Genomic DNA, 20,347 nt, shown 5'->3' on the forward strand with positions numbered 1-20,347 from the left:
TTATAACCCATGCATAAACACACCTAGGTGTCATTTATTCAGCTTTTACAAGCCAGACCTTGATATTGACCATTAAGCCAGTAATACATTGCTAAGAAAGAAAGTGCATTTGTCTTTCATGTCCTCCAACAAGCAAGCTATTGATGTGTTATCCCTAGAACAGTCTCACAGGCCACCTGCCAGTTCCCTCATACACACAGATATGCATTAGGCTCCAACTGCAGTATGCGTCCTCAAATATGTGCCACCCCCAACAAAACCCACAGTACATCCCTGTATATCACATTCATGGGTGGGGAGGGTATTCATGCCCTGCTTACAGGCTTCCCATAGGGATCCACTGGATGTTGGGTCTAGATGGGCCTTCGGTTTGATTCAGCAGGACTTTTTACATTCACACACAAACTCCAAAGCAACTCTTGGGCTGGATCAGCCCTACTGAACTTTGTCCTTCTGCCCTCTGACTGGGAGAGGGGCCATTTGGAAGAGTTTGTTTTTTGAAAGGCCAAAGGTGAACAGCCTCTGTACCGATAAGAGATGCCTTGAAAGCTGGATTGTTTCTGGGTCACACACAATAGGTTGAGAAACAGCAGCGTAGGTCACTGAACCTGTAGTATAAACAAGGCCTTCAGAGCCCAGAATGATCATGCAAGATGAACTGGTGCTGGTCAGAGGAGGGCAAAATGAAGCAAATTCTTCGGGGTTTTTGGTATCTACCTTCTGGATCCTTGGAGGATACACACATAATATATACCACATGGCTAATGTGTTTTTCTCCATCTACAAATATTTCCATTTATTGCTGGGGAAGGGAGTGGAGAGTCCCATTGCTCCAAGCGCCCTTCTTATATGACAGGACTAGGTAAACCTTGCTTTAACTTGCCCTCTGAAACAGCTCTAGAGACGGTGGACAATGGAGACTTAGCAGCAAGATCAGTGTTAATCCTCCAAACTCTTCCTAATGCCTAGGCCTGTCCCTGCTGCTGCACATGTTGGAATAGATAATGCCTGGAGCTCTTCCCCAACAAAGAGACTTCAAGTCGGCAGAAGAGGTAGAAGAAAAAGGCATATTCAGCATGGTTTTAATTAGAACAAAGTTAAGGGATGGAGGAAGCAAATGAAAGGTGAAGGGGAAAACAAAACTTTTCAATACTCTGTTCAGAGCCTGTCCTAAACTGACCTCTGTGGCCAAGAATATTTTATATTATTAGCTCCATTTTTAAAATGTAGTTGCTGATTCAGACAAACCTAGCAACTTCGGGAACATCCGGTTGGATTCATTTCTATTAAAAAAGTGACTGGAGGGTAAATGCTAAGCAAAAAAGCTTGAGCCTTCCGGGACCTACATACAATGGGAATCTGAAAGAGGTAGGCTATGCCAACTTCTATTCAGCCCTATTCACAGATATCAACAGGTGAGGAGCAGCTCAACATCCTGCAGCCAGGAAGAAAAGCACCCTCCTGACCAACACGTCATTCCTCTAAACTGTGCTGGTAATACAGTTTCCTTTGCAAGAGAAAGCAAAACTACTTGTCCTCCAATTCCTCAGAAGATGGGATGAAAAGGTAGAAAGTTGAGGTAGTGTCAGGGGCAGAGGAAGGGGGGTGCAGATCGCTCTGGGTGTCTTCGCTGGGGGGGTGACATTTGGCGCATGGCCCACCCGTGACTCCCAAACCTGTCCCGAGCCATCAGGGGTGGGGGGAGCTATGCCACTTTGCTGGCTGCATTCCCCCCTTCCCCCTTTGTTTTGACAGCTGGGGGGGGCTTGGGAGTCGCGGGCGGGCAGTACGCTGAATGTCCGCCATGGGCGGCTCGCTCCGCCCCCGGCTGCAGGGCGCGAGTGCCACTCCATGCCACTCCATGCACCTGTGCGGCTACCCATGGGAGGGCACCCTCCACGCCACGCCCCCCTTGGAAGCGTGCCCACTCTGGGCAGCGTGGGCATATGCTCCGCCACTGGGTAGTGTATACTTTATTTTAACTCCTGCCCCACCATGTAAAGGTTGGCTTTTGGGGGGGAGGGGTTTAAGTAACATACAGTGACATCAATGGGAAATGATTTTATATGACTCAACAAGCAATTGCCTGTTTTTAGATAATGTTGATCAGTATGAATACATATATTACACCAGCCCTAAGACACATCAGCAGAGCCACCTGAAGACATCTGGAGCTATAAAAACATAGGATGACATTTTTGTTTCCATTCTGAGCCTCTATGTGTTGCATCCCATCATCTGTGAAAGCCTCATACACAGTAGTTGCCTTCTTCTTTGGCGATGTTCAGCTTATTCTAATCAAATACGAGTCCACGTTCTGTTAAAAAAGTGTATGCTGCAGTGAATATGAAGCTACAGATCACCCACACTTGTAAACATTACATTAATCCAATGAAATGTGTTTGCCAATGTATGCACACAAGTTCTCAGAATTGCACTTACAGTGGGGAAAGGAAGATGCCACACTTGCAGGGAAGTACTAGTGAGGCAGTGTGACCTCTTGCTTCCAGCGAAAGCACGATCTCACACAGCTAGGGGCAAGCACACTGCAAAGCCCATAGCAGAGCACAATTTGCCTCATTAAATTTCATCACATTATGCCAGTTTCATGAATTTAACATTGTCCCTGGACTATTGTTTGTCTGGAAATTAAATTAAAACAACATTTGTTCTTCCAATGAGTTTGTCAATTATAGAGGCCAGAGGAGGATGGAGGCAAGAAAAGAAGTAGGGCTGAGTCATCTGTAGCTGTATCTTCTTTCCTCTGTGGAATATTTTTTTTTCTTTTTGGCGGGGTGGTGATAGAAAGAGATAGATGTTTCTGGCACAGCAATACACACTGCTGATGAGCAATACAATGTCACAAATTGTTAAATTAGGCTGGTGCCATAGTCCTTGTGCTTAATCCAACAGGTACTAGCTCACAGGACCAGAATGTTATTATGGTGTTACAGTAAAGTTTTTTTCTATATATATATAAAGTGAGAGTACTTATAAATCTGGAGTTGCCTGTATCAGAGGTTTTCAGTCTGTTTATGCTCAACTACTTGTATTATTGATCAATTAAACTGGCAGGGTGGAAATCTCAAGCCGAATATTGCTAACCATCCACTCTCATTCCTCAACTCCTGATCTGAAATGAAATACCTTGTCACATGGTGCTGGTTCCCTTTCCTACTTCCAGCTGCTAAATTACATTAAAAGGATGCTGAAAATAAATTCAATAGCTTTCCTGTTATTGCTTTTCATGTAGGCAATTGCTGTAGTTGCCACAAGGATGTTTAGCATTAGCAAATGGGTTCTGCAATCACAATGTCTCTGCTAAAATATATTCTACGCTATGAAGACATTTTAGGCATCAGCTGTCAAATCCAGCCCTTTAGGCAATCTTGGGTTGTATTGTACCCATTGATAACTCTTCCACTATGCCCTGCTGTTTCAGAAATCTTTGTTGTCTGATTATTATCATGCTATGTATCCTCAGATTTGTCCTCCTCAGCTTCCTGGAACAAAGAATGGAAAGAACAAACTGGTAGGAAGGTTTGCCATCCTCACTGCTGCTTTTTAAAGTGCACAATGCAAAACCTTTGGGGCTACAATGCGGCTCCTCCTTTTGCTCCATAACTTGGTGTGGAGGGCACAATGAAAAGCAAAGGAAACTGATCTGCATCAAGATAAACAGGTTTCCAACATTATACAAACCACAATGAGGCAAATAAAATGTTTGCTGGTGGGAAAAGTAGAAGTTAATGTCTGGAGTTGATCTTAGAACCTTGGGCTCTGTTGCTCGAATGTTCAACACTCATATTCCCACTTCTGATATTCTGAAAATATTTGTAACCAGACCTACTAACTACACGGACTGACCAGTGGCATTCATTTCCATTACCCCATCAAATTCCGGGTCCTCACATTAAGATCAGTCGATTGACATCACACCACAATCTGAAGCTGCTCTCTGAAGCCTTCACAGCCAACTGCAAGTGTGTTCCTGATTCCTGACCCACAGCTCTTTCTTCATCCCTCAAATATTCTTTGATTCCCCTTGAGTAGATTATGCTAATGATGTCAGCTACGCAAGACTTCTCTGATGAGTTCTAGTGGAGGATAAGGCTGAGAAGCTATAAAACTCATCAATTTTGAAACACCACATTAAACCCCCAATGTTTTTACCATTGTGGCCTAAGATGGGATTAGCACACAGGTCTCCCCATACTGGTTGACTAGATTCTTTAGGCACTAAACCCAGCTGCATGCCTAAATCCTCACCGTATGCCACCCCCTATCTGGGCTGCCCTTTGATGAACACGGCCTTTGATTGTTTGCAATAATGTAACACACCCACAGATTACTGCAGTGATCCTGATCTGTCAGTTTGTTTACCTCACACTGTACTGCTTACATCTAATTCAGACACAATCAAGACTGCAAGACGTCGCTTTAATCACAGCATCCCATACAAGCTTCCTCTTGCCCTTGGTGGGCTTGGGATTAGCTCCTGCCATTGAGGCACATGTTCAAATAATCTACTGGGAAATAAATATGGGGTGACTCAGAACGGTCCCCTTACAAAGTGTTGCCACAGATTTGTTTGTTTTCGCATTAGCAGCAAGAAACCTGTAACAGGCCCCTGCCACTCACACATACCCTCACCCTTGAATGAATTCCATCTCAAATTTCATTCTATTCGCTTTTGATCACCAAGGCCTGCCTGAATTGCACCTCCATCCTTCTCAGCAGACTTGATTCAATCATGAGGTCACCTGCACTTACTCCTCATTTCAAAAAGAGAATGAGGGGGATAAAGTGGGACTCAGCAGCAGCCTGTCTGTAGCTTTTGCATGCCTTGGCCAAGCAGGTGGAGTCAAAGTTAAAAGTGCAGTGCCCCTACTGGGGCATGCAGCATAACTGAATCTTCTGCGACTATCAAAAAGCTCCAAGAATAATGGCAGAACCAGCCAGCGCAGTTTGCATCGACAGAAGCAGCCCTTCATTCCCAAAGCCTCCCCATTCCTCCCCCTGTTTCACTGCTGCCTGCACCTCCACTTCACTTGTGATTTATGGGAGATTTTCCTCCCAATCTGGAAGTCTCCACAGCTTTAGTCACATGTGCTGGTCGTTACCATAGGAACCACAGAGGTCAAGCCACGAAGGAACAGTAAAAGGTGACTTACCCTGTCATCGCACTTGTGTAAGAACACGTATAAGAAGAAGTGATGGGAGCTGTGGAAGCTGTCCTTGCTAACACACTAACATCCAAGCCAATCTCAGTCATGCTACATCAGACGAGGCAAGACGAAGAGGCGTGCAACACTTCTGCTCTGACAGGGAACCCACTCGGCCAAGATGTGAATTGCAAGTAGCAAGAACTCTTATCCTCAGTTCAGTGTCCAGAGGGAATCGCCAAAGAGTTGACCCCATTAAAGCCAAATATTTTCACCCAAATATAGGCAACAAAGCAAGGAAACAGTTACAAAGTCAAAGAGCAACCCAGATCTCGACTGCTTTCCCTTACCTCTTGTTCTGCAATGCTTCCTATGGCCTAGGACCCTCGTACCTACGGGACAGCCTCTCCTGGTATGCCCCACGGAGGACCTTAATATTCCGCAAATATTCCACAAATATTAACATCTTGGAGGTCCCGGGCCTCAAGGAGATTAGACTGGTCTCGACCAGGGCCAAGGCCTTTTCAACTGTGGCCCCAGCCTGGTGGAATGCTCTGTCACAAAAGACCAGGGCCCTGCGGGGTCTGACATCTTTCCGCACGGCCTGCAAGACGGAGCTGTTCCACCAGGCCTTTGGCCGGGGTCCAGTCTGACTCCCCCTCTCTCCTTATAAGAACTTGCATGAAAGCAGCCCCCCAAATTTTCTCACAGGCTCATATAAGATCAGTATAAACAGTTAGGCGTGGTGAGCATTTAAGGTCCCCATCCCTAATTTGCGAGTTGCCATCTGATTAGATTTCACTTTGATTCTGATTTGATTTTAGGGTATATTTTAATTGATTGCTTGATTTTATGGTAATATGTTATATATTTGATGTTAGCCGCTCTGAGTCTGGTTTTGGCTGGGGAGGGCGGGGTATAAATAAAATTTATTAGTAGAAGTATTATTACCCCTGTCTTAATATGCACAGCATCAAAACTCCTGCTAGCTTTTTAAGAATCAACACTCCCTTTGAGGAGAAATGACCTTTGCAGCTTCTATAGCCAGGACTGCAGCTCCTTTGCTTTTCTCCATAACTGACAATGAACCAGGCTGTTATGTCCTTCTTTGATTCTTTGCAATAATTTGCTGTCCAAAATTTTTTTACAGCAATTGCTGTCCTTCACCCAAGGAACAATCCTCCATAGGTCTATTGACTTGGGATAGGAGAAACAGTTAACCACACACATATACATCATTAAAATGTAAAGTCGCCTGCACAGGAAGGGAGATCAGAATGAGACAGAGAGCAGGCAATATTCCACTAGCACCATTAATCTGTGTTAGCCAGGGACAAAGGCTTGCCTTGGATACCGGAACAGCCTCCTTCCACACCAGCACGATCTATAGACCCCCCTCTGTCTCTAGAAAAGACACCTCCATTATTCACCTTGTGGTGCTGTCTCACACTCCTCCTCTCCACTCTCCCCCTCCAGTGGGGGACAATGTGGAAGTAATTCTGCCAACAGAAAGGCTCAAATTAATTAGCGCTCCAGCTTCTAAATGGACACAATGATCCCCGACAGGAGGACCCTCTCAACAATTTTAGCCTCCCATCTCATTTCCATCTCAATGCTAAAGCTTTTCATCACTGCCACCCCAACCCCTTTCCCTGCAGGGGTCCCCGGAGCCAGGTCACTTGCAGAGGATCTACCTCTCTTCTCTTTTTATGCAAAGAAGCTTGGGTCAAAGGCGAGGAATGCGGGTCAGGGGAACTGGAGGATGGAGAGAAACCATTTGACAGCTTTTTAACTATGGAACAGAGGTTGGTCCCTTAGAAGCACACATGGGCTGTACATAGTACCTTTTATCGAGGGCCTTCTCGGTAGTGGCGCCTGCCCTGTGGAACGCCCTCCCAGCAGATGTCAAAGCAATAAACAACTATTTTACTTTTAAAAGACAACTGAAGGCAGCCCTCTTTAGGGAAGTTTTTAATGTCTGATGCTGTACTGTTTTTAATACAGTGGTACCTCGCAAGACAAATGCCCCGGAAGACGAAAAACTCGCAAGACGAAAGAGTTTTTCGTTTTCTGAGTTGGTTCGCAAGACGGATTTCCCTCTGAGCTTGCTTTGCAAGACGAAAACGTCTTGCGCCTTTTTTTTAAAAACCGCCAATGCATTCCTATGGGAAACCGTCAATACACATTGGTGCTTCGCAAGACGAAAAAATTCACAAGACGAAAAAACTCGCAGAACGAATTAATTTCATCTTGCGAGGCACCACTGTATTCAGTTGGAAGCCGCGCAGAGTGGCTGGGGAAACCCAGCCAGATGGGCGGGGTATAAATAATAAATAATAATAATAATAATAATAATAATAATAATAATTATCCTTCCACATCTCCTGCTTCTGTGCTGTGAAAGTATGTCCAAAAACACCCTGGTGCAAAGTGAAACCACAACCTATAACAATCATTGCCTGCTGAGGAAGTGGAGGCAAGCTTGAAACTTTATGTGCATCCTGTGTTTAGAAGTGTCATGTTTTGCTGAGACTGGTAACACTGCTATCAGGGCAACTGCGTTTAGTCCTATCTGGCAGACTAAGGACTTGGAGGTTCGGATATGCCCGTATCTTATGGGGCACTAAGACACAACGCAGCAGGAGAACAATTCCTAATAAACCAAGCTTGCCTGTGATTTATAGATCTGCCTCTGACCAGAAAGAATCAGGCTGTGTCAGGCTTGCACACTTTATCCCAAGCCTCACTATGAAAATATAGAAAGAAAGAGACAAACTCATCCCTGTTTACTTTTCAGAAAACGACGTCAGTCTCTGAGGAGTCACATCATTCGTTCATGTCAAGCTTGTTGTCTATTATCAGCTCATTATTTCTTTGGCTTTTAGCATTATTTAGTCCCCTCCACTCTTTCCAGTCATATTAATGGGAGGGAGAAGCACCCGCAGGCTTTGAATGTTTGAGCTGTCTTGACTACACTGCTGGGAGACCCTGATAAATGCAACATTTCCTAATTGACACCAGTGTTTAGGTGTCTGTGCAAAGCCTGCTACCCTGAGTTGCCTTTTGCTTCCATCCATCTAATCCAGCAGCAAGTGCTGGCTGATGAACAGAGGTTATGCACGGCTCCTTATCCAGTCACTGAGGAACAGAAGCCATGGAGATGTGCAAGCTCAGCACTTTCAAGGGGCAGGGGAGTGAGTATGTCAGGGTTTGCTATTGCCTCTTGTACTGTGCAGAAAGCTGGCTGGAAGACAGAAGCAGGGGGCTGTTTTCCTCATTTCTTTTATCTTTCTACACTGTTCCAAATATAGGACAGATTCAGCAAAATGTTATTGCTCATGCATCACAGGTGACCTAAGGAAAGGAAAAGACTATTATGTTATGCAGTAGCTCTAGTACTTGGTCAATGAAAACGCACACCAGTCCAAGTCACAAGTGCAAACAGCAATTCCAGAGGTCTGGGGTGGGGTGAGGAGCTGCACATGGTTTGATGACAGCTGTGTTCTCTTAAGCAGGACCTGATCAATTATTGGATGGAACACACTAGAATCCCATGGATAATGCTTCAAGTTCCTTGGAGGGGGGAGGCCAAGATACATTTATGACAAAATACAGACAATCCTCATTTTGCATGGGTGTTCCGTTCTGGACCCCTTCACATGTCAGCGGAGCATGCATAAGCCCACCCAGTTCGACCTCTTTCCATGAAGGCTTTATGACATTCTGGGGCTACTTCTGGGTTCAGTACCATGCACACGTGCGCAGTCGCACATCGTTTGGATGTGCCAGATCAGTCGTTGCTTGTAATCAAAGATGACCACTTTCCATGTAGCTTTTCTGCAACACAGATATGCTCTCACACATCAATTCCATGTCTAAATTCTCTTTTGGGGTGGGCACAAATGTTAAGAATGATCAAACATGAGAAATATGCAAGCACAGCCAGGCGATTTCTGAAACCTCAGCATATCTGTGTCTTCATTCCAGGTAGAAACACCATTAAAATATAATATCATCGTTCTCAATAATATTATGTTTTAAGCAGGGGGGGGTTTCTGGGGGTACTCAAGGGTACGCATTACTGGCACCTTTTTCCCCTAAAAGAAAAGCACTGGTTAAGACTACTTTAGAAAAAAGTGCCCTGTTAGTTCAACCTAACACAAAAAGCAACACTAAGCTGGAGGGTCAGAAGATCACAGTAAGACATTAGCAATAGAAACCTCTGTCCTGAGTTGGCACACACAGCTGCCTCCGGCCAGTCGGCCAGCCTGGAGACTCTGGGCAGACTTCACAGGAGAGGAAGAGCCTCCAATCCTGTTTGTAAAAGGGTCTCATTGAGCTCACTTGCGGAAGGGCACTTGGCTGCTGTCAAACCCTCTCCCCCCACCCCACTCCCACCAGCCCTAAACCTGTCCTTTCTCTCTGAGGCCAATGGTTAATGATAGATTTGTAATTGTTTCCTGCAACAATGGAACATCCTGTTTGGAACTGGCCGGCTCCACAAAGCCAGATGCTGACAAAAGAGCACACAAGCTCCCAGCCAGTGGATGCAGGAAAGGATATTTGCCTTCCCCCACATACGGCTCATACTGCGGCCAGACCAAGCTCCTCTCTCTCTCTCTCCTGTCTCCCACTCCCCAACTTAACACAACAGAGCTACCAGCCTCTACCTTTATTAAAAGGGCTTGCACTTAAAGGGCTCCCAGGGGGTTTGGGGAGTAGCTGAGAAGTATTTGATGGATTCGCTTTGGCAACACTTGGCTACCTTGTCATGCCATTAACGTTATTGCTATTGAATGGAGGAAATGAGTAAGAGATACAGAGCCGAACAGGCAAACGCATGGGGCCTGAAGATACAGGACACCCTCGGAGGGAGCTACCTGCGTTCAGAAATAAGAAAACAGGGGTGCCTAGAGGGACTGCAGAGAGAATGGGAGAGCGAGGGGAGGAGAGAAACCCGATAAAAAGAGACAGAAAGAAGCCCAGGAATGAGAACAAAAGGCCCTTGTGCAGCACAAGACAGCTGGCTTAGCAATCTCCTTGTTTGGTGGGTCCAGCTCTCCTTTGCTGGCTACAGCGACTAAACCCTGGGGCTCTAGTGGGAGGCTCTCTCCACATGACAAGCATATGACATTCCAGACTGAGAGCAGGGCAGGTCAGCCCAGCACCCTGAAGCCAAACGCTCAGCACGGAAGCAGGGATGGGGCCAGCTGTTAACTGGTTCTAAATGCATCTGAGGAAGCAGGACCATAGTTCACAAATGCTTACACCGCAACAAATTTATTAGTCTTTATAAGGTTGCTTTTGCTCCTAAAGCAGTTCCCTAGGATGCAAAAAGAGGAAAGACTCCTATTCCCCAAAATGCAACTCCCAAGTGAGAGGGTAGGAACAGAACAGGCAGGTGGGTAAAAGGCATCAAGTTCACACAGAGTCTGCTAAAAGGGAGGGTGAGCTCCCCTCTCCACACTGTGAGGCCAAGGAAAGGAGGCTCAATGTTTATTAAGTAGTTATCCAAAGGCATTACTTAGGAAAATGTTGCAAGAGGAGCAACTCAGCTAGCATTTGCAAGGGGAAGCCATGGCTGAGATCCAACTCTGCCGCTGTACTGGTTTGTCTCTCAAAATTTCAAGGAAAATGCACTTCTAGTGCATTCTGAGAATATTAAGTTGTTTTTAGTACATTTTAAGTCTAGGAATCTGTGTGTGGCTGCAATCATAGTACAATTAATAGAATTTGTTTTTCTTACATAGAATCTATCAGGATTGCTTCACAATCCTGATTATTTCTGCCTCCGTTTAGAAGAAGAGGGGGAGCACCCAGCCCTTACGATTGTGAATTAAAAAAAATAAAAATCTGAACACATTATGGCAGTTTCTTGTCATTCCGTCAGAAATTACAAGCAGGGTTTATAATGGAAAGGGAGTGCATCTTCATGAAGGTGATGGATGGATGGTGAAAGATTGTGAGAGGCAGGGAAGGGGAGATCTCCCACGGTGGGAGGCTGGGAGAAGAAAGAGAAGCTCCCAGGTGAGAGCTGGGAGGGTCAACCCACTTCTGGGTGAAACAAGGTTGAAGATCTACCTTTGAAAGAGGGCTTTGGATTTCCCCCCTCCCTTTCTCTTTTCCTTTTCCCATTTTATTTTTATTTAGATAAGTTTGCTTTTTATTGTATTTTATTTATTTTTTATTGTATTTTATTTATTTACTTTTTATATATTTTATTGTATTGTATGATGTGCAGTTTGAATTAAAAATATGGCAAAAATTGAAAGGGAGTGCAACTTAATCCCACAAAACACTTTAGGGCTGCCCATGTGGTGCCTGTGGATGTGGTGGTGGCTTTGAGGACTTCCCCTTGTACCCACAAAGCCTCTGAGCTCCTCCACTCCACACACACACACATACACACTGCCCTCTTGGTCATGAGGTGCTGAGGGTGGTTTCCTTTTCCTCCCTTGAAAAGTACAGAGAATTGAAAGAGGAAGTTGAGAGGACTGGTATTCTATCCCACTTCCCCTTGGGTACTGTGTGCTTTTCAAGATTCAGATATATTCAATGGGGGGGGGAGTGTGTTCATGCCATGCACTTTCTCGGTTTCTGTATCTTGGAGGGGGGCTGATCTGGAGGATGGGGGAGAACACTGACCAGAGGGGGTGGCACCCACAGTACCCGCTCAAAAATCCAAATGTGCCCGCAGGCCTCAAAAAGGTTGGCAACCCAGGGAAAACTATGTAATACTACCTCTGCCACTGTGCAATCTGCTGCCTCCACTCTTTCCCACTATTTTTCCTCGCAGCACATTCACAATTTCACAAATAATACTGCACAAATATATTTCTACGGCTTCGTTCACTCTCAGTGCAGAACGTCCATTTATTGATTGCAGAACCTGGTTTCTTTCTTTTAAAACTATCTACACTTTAAAAAGAAGTACCAAGACATACGCACGCACAGCTGCATCACAGACACACCAGTCAATCCTGTCAACAGGGCTACAGGCAGTAAATGGGATTACAGACAAGAGCAAAGAGCTTGGAGTGTCACGAGCTCACTGTGACTGATTGAGAGACATCACAGGGGTTGGGAAGGGCAGGCTGCAAGGGTGGGAGTGACAGGAAGCCAAGGTCGAAAAGCCTTTGGAAAGCTGTGAATTAAAAGAGAGGCTGAAGGGTTTAGAACAGCGTGACCTAAGAAGGAATAACAGACAGAACTGGTGCAAACTGTGTCCGGGGCTGCACTATCTGACAGTTGAGAAGGAAAAGTGACGCAAGAGAGAAATGGCCATTTTCCTGCTGGTGGACTGTGCCTTATAATGTTGTTGACAAACCCGGCACCTTTTTATGAAAATGGTTTAACAGCCATGCTGTGCCTCACAAGGCACAGCAAAGCACAGTCACATGAGAAGCAACGACCTTACAAGACCAACATGATCTCACACGCTTAGTCAAAGCAGAGAAATTTGCAGCCAGAAGCTCTTTAAGCTGCCTCGCCTCTAAGCGCTGAGGTACGAAAGCCCGAGCACCATTGCCAGGGCAGGCTGGATAACACAAGCAGGAAGCCGCAAGCCACAGTTGTTGCCGCTTCTTCCCAGAATTATCCCAGAGCTTCTGGCCCCAGTTTCTGCCAGGTGTCAACCAGATAGAAAGTACAGGAGATGCATTCTCAAGTTTAATTGATAGGAATTCTTCCTAAACTCTGCATTTGAATGCGTCTGAAACTGAGAAAGAACACTAAGGTAACACCTTGCACTCAAAATCTTGCAATTCTTCAGACCAGCCAGATTCTTTGGGGAAACTGTTTCTTTCAGGGAACTGTAACGTCCTGGGCTGTACAATACGCTGGTTGTTGAAGAGATCTATCCCAGCTTCTCTCACTTTCAAAGTCCACTGTTTCATTGCTCCTGGGATGTGTTTAAATGATCATTGAGGCCTCGTCTACACATGACAAATCGCCTCCCTAGGATTTCCTTGAGAATACCAAGGTTATCTTGAGGTAACAAATTACTCCCATTCATTTTGATGTGATTTTGGTTTTTTTCTCTTTAAAGTGCACTGAACTGCAGTTGATTGTACCCCATCTTCCTCCCAAATCTAAGCGACATTTTATTATTCCATGGCTTAACTGTATACCATGGAACTTGGCATAGACAGCATTTATGAAAACAGTTACTCAGGCAAAATTAGTTCTCTTTTTAAAAAAGACCACCACCTTGTGAAAAACTGGTGATATGTTTTAGAGTAGACCCATTGAAATTAATGGACCTAACTTAGTCATGTTCATTAATTTAGAGGATCAAACTAGAACCTGGGAGAACAGGGTTCAAATCCGCACTCGGCCATGAAGTCCATTGTGTGACCTTGGACCAATCACTGCTTCTTAGCCTAATTTACCTCACAAGATCACTGTGGGGATTAAATGAGGAGGGAGAGAACCTTGTATGCCACCATAAGAAAATAGTAGGCTATAAATACATAAAGAAATGGGCCTACTCTGAGTAAAACAGTTGAATATCACCCAGAGTAGCAATGTAAAGCACGGTACTCTGTAGACCCTGGTTAAAACTAGGCCTCAGGTCATCATAGACATGGGGAGACAAGGCTATTAATTCTTAAACTCTAGCTCACCAGTAGAAGTGATGAACAGAGCATAGCCAGGGCAGGATAACCTACTTAACACAGAGAGGTTGTTTATTTTATTGTTGTTATTCCTATTAAAGAAGATGAGCCAACAAAAACAGAAATGAGGCCAGATCAGCTGCAGCTTCCATGGGAGAGAATAAACAAGCTGAAGAGTGCGTGAACTCTAGTGGAGGGGTGCAGATTCTGGAGACCTCCCTAATGCCTTAGCACCAGGAGCCATCTGGTTTGAGAAACAAACTGGGTTAGGGGAATTATATTGGAGACTGGACAGACAAAAGCAGACAAGAAAACATTCTCCCAAATTCCAGGGTCAATGTCTCTTCCTGACACCAGGAAGAAAAGATGCATGTATCCTGCCAAAATCAGAACTGATTCAGCCTTGGAATCCATTTTAAACACTTTAATTTAGCTTTATTTATTCATTACCAACAAAACAACAGAACAGTACAGAGCCAAGAGAAAGATATTTGAAATTCAGCAAGGAAGGGGAAAGGTGGCCTTTAATAGAAGGAAAAAAACAGAAAGACAGTCAAACAACACAAAAACATATTGCATCTGAGCTAGAAACCAAACCCCTCCCTCCCACCCCCTAAAGAAAGGAAAATGAATCCTTGACTGGAAGTTTCTGTTAGAACAGAAACAGAATCAAAATAAATTCCAGTTCCTGGTTCAGAAACAAGATTTTAAAACCACAACTGAAGGTATTATCCTCATGGTCCAACAGCACAGAGGGAAACCCCGAGCACATGAAACTGGCAGGATTTTTTTCTTTCTTATTTTATCCTATTGCATAAAACAAGAAACACAAATTCTTTTAACACACTAACAGAACAATCTGTGCCCCATCCTCACTACACTGGGATGCATGTGAGTGTTGAATGGTGGAAGTGCCCCTCCACCCAGCTCTCCTAGCTCAGGTAGCTTTCCACCAACCAACAAACATGTGTGCAGGGCAGAGAGGCCTGCTGGTGAGATCCTTCAAATGTTCCAAAATAGGACATTCCAAGAGCAGGGAGGTAGTTGGAGCGAGTTAATCTGGGATCCACTGGATCCCAAGCCAGTCTCACTGTCATCACCTGACAGCATTGGGCCCGGTTGTCCTGCTCCACCCACCACTTTGAGCTGCAGCTAAGAGTACCAGGGCTGCAGATGTGAGCCGAGCCCTGCTCCCAGCAAAGCTCCACAAACAGGAAGGGGTAAGTTTAGAGTGCATCCTAAGAATGTAAACAGATGGGGGTGGGCTGTCTGTGCTTCAGCCATGATGTAGATTCTACCCAAACTTCGTAGCTGTTCAAGTTGTTGCCGAAATGTTTTCGTTCTACATGTCCTACTTCATCTCACTATTCCCACTATGCTTCTATCCTTAGTGACCCACGTTAGAGAGGCAGACTTTCACTTGAAAGTGTCCTCCACCTGTCCAAGTCCAGTTATAAGGTAAGAAAAGCTTAAGGAGGGTGAACGGGGCCTTGAAGAGCATCACAAATGTCAATGACTTCAACGATAAGGCAGGAAACCACCTATTCCCTTGGACGTATCAAAGCATTAAAGGGGAAGGAACACGGCCTAGATTACACTGTCTGTGGCGCAACCAAGAATAGAACCTGATCTCATGACTCTGAGCCCTCTGCTTCAACAAGTCCATTCTTTGTTTTCTCGGGGGGTGGGGGTGGGAACTATATAAAGCACCCAGTCTCTAAAGTAAGGAAGTAATCCTCATGAACTGAAAGAAATAACTAAAAGACTTATACTGGCAAAATCCCCTACATCTCATGTCTTCTTGTTGGAGGGTGTGTGTATAGCGTTTCTCACACAAAAACAAGCATACCATTGTCTAGGGTTTATACCCAAGGCAGACTAACCAGGTGGCCATTTTCAAGCAATCCAGCTGGCCAACAGAGGAAGCAATAATGACCACACAAAAAGAAAGCCATGCAGATTTATTGGTTGGTTGAGACTGATGCAAAACAATGATCCAAGGAAAGGGTGGCAGGTAACACCAGTCAGATATTCCCAAACTTTCCAAGTTGCTAAAAATATACCCTCCGTTGGGAGTCTTATGTAGGGGAAGGGAAAGGGGCACAAAGATAAACTCAAGGAGAACGGAGGAGGAAAAGGAATGTGCAAAAGTAAGGGATCTCTTAACTATGGTTAAATACACACCAAGCCTTAGGTTTAGATTAGGATAGCGGGAAAATTCCAAGGACAGTTATTCTTTTCCCCCTAAGGCCAAATCTTTCAAAAGCATCTCGTGCTCTGTGGTGACCAACCAAAGAAAGCTCATGTTTCCAGAAAGTAACTGACTATATACATAAATAAAATAAAATAAAATGTCTTGTGTAAAAGTCATCTATGCTGACTGGCAATTTCTGCTTCAGTTGAGAGTTTTCATGGGAGATATGTCAATGAAGTTAATAAACTATTAGACTGGAAATAATACAAAAGATTCTGTCACAGAGCAGGAGGTACCTTGACAAAAACAACTCTCAAGTTATTCCTCATAGACTTTGATGATGAACATCCTAATCTTTCAACGCAACAATCAGCATATTTTCAATTCCTCATAAACTGTTCAGATCAGTTTGTTGATAAAGTATAATGAAATAGTAAACCACTACATTCCAATCATGAAATAAACATGAATCCTCTACTAAGACTAATATTTGGCCAACATCTCTGAGAAAGAAGTCCCTAAATATAATAACCCTAAACATATCCCCTACAGATCCCTCTGGAATTTACCTGCCTTATTTATGGCGTCCCCACTCTCTTATCTCTAAGGAGATTCCCTGCCAGGCCTAATCCTAATCTCATTGGCCCCAACCTTATCTCATTTACAGAGAAACTCTCCTGGCTAGAACTGAGTCTGGCTCTAAAAGGCTCTCATTTCTTCTAATAGAGCCTAGATAACTTGTGTAAACAACCTTGAGAGAGACAAATAAAAACTCCAACAGAACTTGGTGTTCAGATAATCCCCTTCCAAGAGGTTCACAGTGTTTAATCTCTCCTCTTCCCCCATCACTCCAACCAGGGTGACAGAAAATCTGTAAATGCCCAAGTGCCTGAGGCAATAGGCTCAAAAGGTCTCATTTCTCCCTCATCAATATTTAAGGGACTTCTGTCTTTCTTGGGACCATTGTAGGTTTAATAACAGATGGTGGCTGTCTGAATAAGCAGGTTGCTCTTTTCAAAAACAGGGAGGAACCAAGAACTGGGACAATACACAAGGCCATACAGCAAGCTACAGAGAACTCCTATCTCAAGCTATGCTCTAAGTGTTCATAATTAGTACTTATTTCTTCCCTTGCAATGCCAATCTAATCTAACCTGAACACAGCATTGGTGGATATCTAGAGTGATCCAATTAAATAATTATAATCAAATAATTGCGAAGAAGAGATTTTGGCAAAACCAAGGGGGTAGAAAAGCTGCACTATCTTCCACAGGAAATCACAAAGAACAACAAAGAGTTGGTGTGGAGAAAAACAGCAATACAGTATGTAATTCTCTGTTTGAATTGTGGTCTGTTTGACCACAAGTCAAACAACGCAGGCAAGGGAGTACAAAGAGGATGTGGCTTCTATGTGGCAATCCTAGCATATGAAAAAGTCATCTTCACATTTAGTCACCTTTGCAAATCCAAAGATCATTGCATTTGTGCACAACAATCCCATGACAACAGAAATGTAATGACTGGGACTGGGGGAAGGCCAGCAGGGCATCTCTTCTATAACACTACAGAGGTGATAGAATTCCAAAATAACAAAATATCTAGTGATTAAAAAGTTATCAGTTCCTGCTATGGTTACTTACTGCAGTTTTGTTTAGGTGTGTATAGCAGTAAATTAATGAGAAACCCACCGATCAGGGAGAGGAACTATAACTTCCTACAGTGCAGCTGCCCCATTGAATTTCCATTTTAGCCATGTAACAAATGCACATTTATTTGTTTGTTTTTAGCTAAGTTGCACCCACCCATCCCTTCCTCTTTTACCTCTGACTGAACATGAGTTCTCCCCTTGACTCTCAGTCAGGAAAGCAACAGAGATCAGAAAGGCAGTAGTGCTTTCCTGGGCAGCCAGTGTTGATATTCTCCCTCTTTTGACAGCAAGAGAACATAAGCACAAATGCAGCAGCCACAGCTCCCAGCTATATTCCCCCAGGAACAGTGGCTGCTGTGGCTTTGTTCACTCTCACTTTCTGGGAGAGAGGGGGATGAGGACTCCCATACCATAATAATGGGCACCTAAAGGCAGTTTCTACTTGCCATAGGCATCCATGAACACCTAATTACAAGGCTGAAGTGGAGCATTGCAATTCCACTTCTCAATCTCTCTCTCCCTTTGTGCCAGAAGCCTGTTTTCTGCATTTGGGTAAGCTAGAACTTCTATACTCACAGACTGACAGACAGACATTTGCTCAGAGGAGTTAAGTCAACTCAGAGCACACCCACTGAAATGACCAGACATGGCTAACATGGAGTCATTAATTTTAATGGGTCTACTCTGAGTAGAACTTAGTTGGCTACAATCCAGGGGTTTTTTTTTAGTGTGTAGATCAGGGGTCAGCAACCTTCTTCAGCTGTGGGCCAGTCCACCGTCCCTCAGACTATGTGAGGGGCTGGACTATATTTGGGGGGCTGCCCACTGTTAGCCTGTGTTCTGACCAGCAGGGCTGTTCATATGACCCCACAAAGGTTTAGGTGAGAAATCGTGTCTACCAGTAGTTTCTTTAAGGTAAAGAAGATGCACAGATATTTTTTATTAAAGTGCCTTGAGAGCATAACACTCATACTAATGCCAAGCTCAGGCACAGTGTGCTGATCCCTTAGCAGCCAAATTGAGGGAGCTCCTGGCATACTTAGGGGAATCTTGGACATTTGCAGAAGCACATAAAATGTACCAATAGCAGAGAGGACCCAAAGGAGGGAGGCAGGAACAAAGAAGAACAAAAGTGTGTGCAGCCTAGCAATGCTGTTACCTGAACCACAGTAGGAGCTCATGACACACTGCTAGGCCCCTCCGTCCACCTCGGTGGGATCAGTACAGGAGGGCAGAGATACACACTCACAACTCCACATTCCTGCATCTTTCGAAGTTCTAAATTAAGAAATCCTACTTCTTAAGGACCTCAGGGAGAAGGTCAGTGCATAAAGATTAGATTCTTTTATTTGCTTGCCTAAGTTTCCAGTCTGTCGGTGTCATGATGTTTTAAGTATCACTTGTCTTAAAAAATGTGTATGATTACACCAGCTTTAAAGAAATTGAGGTGTTGACGAGTGTAATGTATGACCTGTTAGTTTCAGTTGCAGCTAGAAATATATGTACAGAAGAACTTCTGAAGTCTCGCTTTCTCAAGAGCTCCAGGATGGAGGAGGAGGAGGACAAAAGAAAAACTATGCTCCAGATTAGCATCGCTGCCCCTGCCCCTCTTCTCCCAAATGCCAAGATATGAAATTGCCATCCAGTTGCGAGAACCAATGAGACAATCCCCTTCTCAGTGCAGAGCTAGGAAGAGACACAAGGGAAATGGGGAGGGAAGGAAAGGGGGGAGGGGTGACAGAAGAGACAGGATGAGGAAGGGCAGGTCAAGGGTGAGGCTACAGCTGCAACAGGTGTCGGCTGGCAGACCATCCTCAGAGAGGCAACTGTCTGAGGCATGTCTATCAAGGCACAGCAAACAGGGCCAAGCCTGCACTGTTGCTCCCTGGGACAAAGGGGCTCTGTGCGTTTGCATCTGGCATCCTGAACAAATGCAAGAGGGCAGGATAGCATGGAGAGAAGAGGCTGCTCTCCATGGAGAAGAGGGGCCCTGGTCATTCTACAAGGACATGAGCTCACAATCTTCTTTTAAGGCCATCTTCTGGAGAAGGCTTGCCTATCTTCCCCTTTGACCTCCGATATTGCACAAACTTAGGCAGGAAGCAGCACTGCCCATATCCAGCAACACAGGCACTGGGGTTTCTCAGACTACAGATGTAGGCACCCATGAATTTGCAAACACAACAGCTCTCCATGCACATCTGTCTTTTCCTGAGACAAACGAACCAAGGCATGGCTGAGTTGTTGAAAGGTCTCATTCAGTGGAAAGGTATGGCTACTTCTCAGTGGAGGGAAAGGAATTTAATCCACTGTATTATGACATCACATGTCCAGAACAAATATTTTAAATACCGTGACCTGGGGCTGAGCTTTGGTGAGTTCTAACTTAAGATAAGCCATATCTTTTTAAGCATTTCCAGCATTTCTTAATATGATTATCCTTCCAAGCTCATTAGGTCATTTTCCTTGAGACACAATGAACACAATGCATAAGCCACAATTTATGCAACAAAGTACACCTAAGTCCCAGAGAGGGGACCCTGAATGCAGGACAGAGGCTCAACTCAATACCTTTGAGATTTCTTCCAGTCTTATGATCACTGAATACTGGTGGCCAAAGCACTTCTGCCAGTGCAAACTGCTCCAAGTGACAGAGAAATGAGAGCAGTTTCCCAGCTCACAGACCAAATAGAGCAGGGAGGTGAAACCTGTGACCGTTGAGATG

General features: G+C 44.6%; 1 protein-coding gene across 6 annotated transcripts in view; it reads right to left on the reverse strand.

Moving 5' to 3' along the window:
* PLXNA1 (plexin A1) overlaps window positions 1–20,347 on the reverse strand; it is a 298,111-nt gene that overhangs the window by 204,813 nt on the left and 72,951 nt on the right. The window lies entirely within an intron of this gene.

This window comes from Podarcis tiliguerta, assembly GCF_965153285.1.
Source record: "Podarcis tiliguerta genome assembly, chromosome: 2".
NCBI classification, from domain to species: domain Eukaryota; kingdom Metazoa; phylum Chordata; class Lepidosauria; order Squamata; family Lacertidae; genus Podarcis; species Podarcis tiliguerta.